Genomic DNA, 6,275 nt, shown 5'->3' on the forward strand with positions numbered 1-6,275 from the left:
GTTGGACGCAATTTTAGTAGGGGACGCTTCATGCATCTGTCCGTTCATTTCTTTAGTTCATTTTACGTGAAATCGTTTGGTGATGGGAAACATCATGTAGAAATCATTCTGGGGGATTAGGAGTGTTTGGTGACCTGTCAACTGTCTATGTGTCGGATTATCACAGTGCTCCAATCTTATAACAGCTTCTTTTTTTTGTGGCGGAGTCCTTGGCGCACGGCATCTTTTTTTTCTCCGTCTGTGGTGAGTGAGCGGGGGGAGGCGGAGAGAGACAGGGGCTGGGGAGAAGGCGGTTTATTAGCCGCCGAACAAAATATTGCGTCTGGGGAATGTAGGGTATTGTTGCCTATGTCTTATCCTACAAGTGGATGAGGAAACGTACTGCTCACTGCAGCATTTGACGTATTTTCTCAGTGGCTAATGTTTTACGAAAATCATCACAGCTGAACAGGGCGCTCACCACTGCAATTTTTTGGGGCCAAGATAGACTGGCGTCGTCTTGCGGATTGGCTACTATGGCAGAATAGGAGCATCTTCTGAAGGGGGGAACCTATGAATCCCTTGCAGCTTTAGAATGTATTTTTAGCAGTATGCAGTGACTGGATTTTTAAACCCAGCATCATTACGCGGTTTCCGGTTCCTAGCTGGTGTTTCCCCATTGCAAAATTATCGGAAAAAAGCAGCGGATCCCGATGGCATGGACACTTACGCAAGGTCTGCCGCGCTGCCGTGCTACTGGAGCCTATTTGCTGTCTCTTCATTCAACCCAGCTCCACCGCCATCGCCCCGCAGCCCAAAGAGCCCTGCCGCAACGCGACCAGCGACCACCAAGCCAAAGCAGGCGGCATGAGGCTTGATTCAGTACATTTATCCATGCTGGTCATCGGGGTCTCCTTCGCCTGCTACTCCCCGAGTTTGAATTCCCTGCAGGACCAGGCTTTCAAATCCGCCGTGGTGATCGAGGGTAAGGTGCAATCCGCGCCTCTGAACATCTCGGCTGAGCCATACAGTGTGAATGTCAAAGTGCTGGACGTGTGGCCGTTGAACAGCGGGGGTTTGGAGCGAGAGCAGCTCGTCACAGTGGGGGAATTCGGATCGGAGGCTCCGTGCGCCAAAGTGAAAAAGAATCATAAGTACATTTTTTTCATGGACCCAACCGAAGAGCCTTTGGTTTTCAAGGCATCGTTTGCTCCGCTAGATACGAGTGGGAAGAATCTAAAAAAAGATGTTGGGAACATCTTGTGTGAAGACTGCGGTAAGTTGATTCCTATATCGTGGGATAGGACTAGCCTTATTGTAAAGTTAAATCCGGCAGATTGTGGTAAGACCATTGTGAGAGTGATTCTGTAACCGGTCACAACCCTCTTGGATATGCGTTTCGACGCAGGTCTGCAGGTGACACATTTTCACTGAAAGATGTTTTCTAGGGAGTAACAGATGGGTGCCCATGGGGCGTCTATGCTGCAATATGCATTCGACAGTCCAGTAAACTCTCTGGGGTTTCCATATAGCCACACACACACACACACACACACACACACACACACACACACACACACACACACACACACACACACACACACACACACACACACACACACGCACACACACACTCTCGCTATCACATTCTCTCTTTCTCCGTCTACCCCCCCTCCCCTCTCTCTCTCTCTCTCTCTCTCTCTCTCTCTCTCTCTCTCTCTCTCTCTCACGAATGCATCTTAAGTTATGTTCCAAAATCGCTAAGCAGGAAGTCGTTAATCATTTTGTTGACTCAAACATTGAATTACCGGTTGCAGCATAGCTGTGGCGTTGCATCAAAGTGTGTATGATATGCGCTTGTGCGTACACACGCACACACACACACACAGTAATGCACACACGTGCATATTGATTTTCGTGAAACGTCTTTACCGATGCGTCTTTTCTTTGGATGTTTACAGATATATCGTCAGCATATCGAAACCACCGTATTGCGCGTGTTCACACGGCAAGGTTTCACGGTAGGATGATTTGCTTCAGATGTAAAGTTTGTCCTAGCCGGCCGTTGCTGCTCTGCGCTTGTGGAAAATCAGTGGTGGAGCCTAACGTTAAGGCCTTTCCATCCCATCTGAGGAGGGGAACCTGCTAAGAAACAACTGAGGGCTGGTCAAACAGGTGGCCCCATCCACGTCATTACCCCTAATATTCTCACACACCTGTCGCTAAAATTGGGTCGTCTGCCGGTTTGGTTTCATTTGTCGTCTCGCCTCCTGGAGCAGGGAAGACCCATGACGTCCCTGACCTCGAAGACCTATCAGTTCCTCTCCTTGCTTCTTTCACGTATCTGTGGCGTGCATACGCCATCGTTCATTAAGGACACACATAGACACCAGACTGCCATTGGCAGGCTACCATGGTTGGCTATCCCGCCTTTCCCTATCGCATGGTCTCTGTCCATGGTGCTGATTCAACCAAGCATGCGACCCTCGTGATCTTTTATACGCTGGAAATGGAGTATTTCACATCGTTTTTGTATTTTTATGTTGTCTGGAGTGTTACGTAAAAACGAATCTATGAGTCTAGGTCTCTTAAAAAGAGTGTAGCCTCCGAACTGCGGTTTCGTTCCTCCAGCCGATGCAGCCCTGGTGCTGAATTGTTTGTAGATATCCGCCCTGCTCTGAGCGGAGGTCCCAGCTGGAGTGGTGCCCTAGCAACAGTTGACATTGCTCCTCTCTGCTCGGGCCTGACGGGAAGTCAATCAAATGAATGCTATCGTTGTACTGACTGCGATCTCAAATATGTCACATCTGGTTTTGAGCTTCCGATTTATTCGGGATAAGAATAGTAGCCTATTTTGGTCCCATACGGCTCAGCCTAGATAGGAGGAAGCACTGTTATAGCTCGTCCTTGTGTAGCAGGGGCCTGAGTATTTGTCTACGCATAGACTGCTTGGCAGAGAACTACATATGAACACCCTCTAGCCAGCTCTTATTTGTGTGTGTGTGTGTATGGTTTGTGTGTGTGTGTGCTCACATGTCATTTTTTTTCCGAATTATTTTTACTTTCTACCAAACCGGTTTCTGTCTGTCTACTGTCAGTTTGTGTCCAGATCCCATGCTAGTTTGACCTGCAGGCCTCTCACACGGTCACGTCGATGAAAAGTCCATAACAATTAGCGCAGGCACGGTGACAATGACAGCCAGAAATCACCTGGAGTTTATCTGTCACTGAGGGGGCTTCTGCGACGCTGGGTCACAGCTGCAGGAAGGAGGGTGGCATGGGGGGGGGGGGGGATCTGCCCATGGCTGTCTCTAGAATGAACCAAGGAAAGAGAGAGAGAGAGCGGTACGGAAAGAGGAGGATAGAGAGGGGGAGAGGGAGAGAGAGAGAGGGGAGGAGAGAGATGGAGGGAGAGAGAGAGATGGAGGGAGAGAGAGAGAGAGATGGAGGGAGAGGGAGATGGAGGAAGAGGGAGAGAGATAGGGTGAGTGAGACAGAGAGATAGAGATAGAGAGGATGGAGGGATAGCACTTTGGCACATCTATATGGAACAGAGCAGGAACACCCGCTGTTGATGCTAGCAGGGTCTTTCCCTGGGCACCGGGGGATGTGTCACACACTGGATCCACCCGATCCAGAATGATATTACGGCAAGATCTACACCATGGTACACAAACTAACACTCCAACATGGAACGGCAACTGTTTTACCCAATAAGGGCGATGATGTGTGTGTTTTCGAGCAAAGACTGCTTCGACCAAACTAGATTTGGAATGATCCGGCAAGGGATATTGACAGGGAGAGACAAGGCCCCCTATTGGCTGTGACGGGTACCTATCAACAGGCAGCCAGAGCAGGTGCAAGTAGTGCATGTGTGCCTCACTTCCGTGATTCTGTCCAATCGAGACGAAGATGCGGGACATTGTTGACCTTGATTTCCCCTCTGTTGAGAGCCAAAGGATGTACCAGAGGGTGTAGTCCCAGTGAGGGCGATGCGAGGGGAGCCGAGATCACAGGAGGCCGGAGGTTGTGGGTCCAACTTTGACATGGTAACCCAGGCACGTTCTCTGCGTAGAAAAGAAATATACAGAGAGAGAGAGAGAAAGAGAGAGGGAAAGAGAGAGGGAGAGAGAGAGAGAGGGAGACAACCTAGAAATGTCTTGTACTTAGGATGACCCATATCAGGAACCAAATCCTTCTCCTCATTTCCTTCACCGAGGTCATCGTTATCCGGTCGGAAGGGCGGAAGCACACGCACCCCCCCCCCCCCTTATCCAAAGCTGACACCGGTGCGGTCGCGTTCGATCGGGGATTTTACCGGAAAAAGGAGCCGCGGCGTCCTCGAAGGACTAGAGGACAGGGGACAGGAGAGCAGGGTGACCGACCGGGCCGAGGGGAGCGGGGGCGGCTGGGGTGGGGGTGGGGCACAGCTCAGGAAGGGCTTCGTAACGACCCCCCCCCCCGGTCACGCCCCGGCAAATCGAGGTTGTGCGGAGGGGCTGCGGTCAGGGGGCCGTCTGGCCGGCCTCCTCCTTTGTTTGCGTACGCACCGAAGACGCCCCCCCTCCTCGTCCTCATCCTTCTCCCTCTCCCCCCCTCCTCCTTCTCTCTCTCTCTCTCTCTCTCCCCTCCCTCCTCCTTCTCTCTCTCTCTCTCTCTCTCTCTCTCTCTCTCCCCTCCCTCCTCCTTCTCTCTCTCTCTCTCTCTCTCTCCCCTCCCTCCTCCTTCTCTCTCTCTCCCCTCCCTCCCCTCCTCGCTAAGGTTTAGCTCGCGAAAGGAGGACGCTGACCCAGAGGTCGCAGGCTAACTGTGGGAGACTCGTTTATGAAGGTGGGATTAGGTCAGTGGGGGTCACGCAGGGTCGGGAATGTTCAGTCCTTGTGTCCAGCTCTGGGATTAATTTTGACCTGTTGCTGGGCACAGCAGGACAAGCAAGCTACAAGCATACAGTATTTGAGGAGAAATGTTTTGGCCCTTCCCCCCCCCCCTTCCCCCCTTCCCCCTTCTTGTCGTTTCTTCACGGCACCAAATGCCCTCTGCGTTGCTATTGATGTTTTCTAATTAATCTAATCTCGAGTTCTGAGCCGCGAGATACATTTGTGTCGCGGCGATAACGTTGTTTGCTTAACCGAGGTCGTATGAAAAGGCCGCTGGGGAGGCGGGGGGGGGGGGGGGGGGGGGGGTTGGCGTTGTGGCTGGGGAATGAACCGCGTCGCCCCGGCGAAACGTGAACACGTCTGGAGGAAATGCGTCTTTGGTCCCCGTCTCATTCGAAAGCCCAAACCGGGGGACGCATACAGCACGTCAGGAACCACCAGTTACACCCAGTGTCCGTTCAACAGAGAGAGAGAAGAAAAGAAAAAGAAAAAACTTCCCCGGTATCTCCTCCGGTCGTGTAGCAGACTTAAACGAGGTTGCTGGATTGTGACCCTGACCGCAAACATGTCTGGACCCACACGGGGCTCGACTCGTGACTCGGGATCCTTGCCGGAATTTTCGCTCCTCTCCAGCGAAGAATGCTTCGCATCCACCACAAAGAGGCAGTGTGTGATCAGGATGAGAGAGGGATGAGACGACCCTAAAGTTGTTCAGCAGCCGGCCAGCTGGAATGCCACTAAGGAGCTTGTTATTTTCCTCCGCCCCAGAGTAAAATACAAATAGTAGACCTATAAAAAAAGGCAGAAAGGTTTCTTTATTTCCACTGGCCTGTCCAGCGACGGAAAGCAGCGAGGGCGGAATGTTTATGAATTCAATTAAGTTCCAGTCTGGCTTGTTGTTGGCACTCAAGTCAACGTATTTCACCAATCCAGAACCCAGTTCCCTCCACGGACAAATAACCAGCGGGTTCGGACGCCTATTGTTCCTGAAAAGCGACGGCTGTGCTAGACCGCTACTAGCGTGCTATGCCGTGCTCTCTGTGTGTGTGTGTGTGTGTGTGTGTGTGTGTGTGTACACTTGTTTTCATGACGAGCCATGCGTTTATTAATTCATAGGTGTTCTTAAGTGAGTGCTCAGGGAAATCCCTGACCGCCCCTTCAACCGCATCTATGCTTCGAAATCCCCGTCACCCGTTTGCATCCAGCAGCGATAGCCATGACGTATGTTACCTGGTCTATCCTCTGTGGGGTCGTGTTTGTTGCATTCAGCCGCGAACCGTGTGTCCCAACCATCGCTTCCGGCTGATTGGCCGGCGTCCTGTGGTTAAGCGATGCTCATTGGCCAGCCGTCAGAGACTAATTGGCTGGTGTCCTGCTGCTGTGGAGAGGCAGCAGAAGTCGACTCCACCTCTTTAATTA

Source organism: Osmerus eperlanus, unplaced genomic scaffold (genome assembly GCF_963692335.1).
Source record: "Osmerus eperlanus unplaced genomic scaffold, fOsmEpe2.1 SCAFFOLD_346, whole genome shotgun sequence".
Taxonomy (NCBI): domain Eukaryota; kingdom Metazoa; phylum Chordata; class Actinopteri; order Osmeriformes; family Osmeridae; genus Osmerus; species Osmerus eperlanus.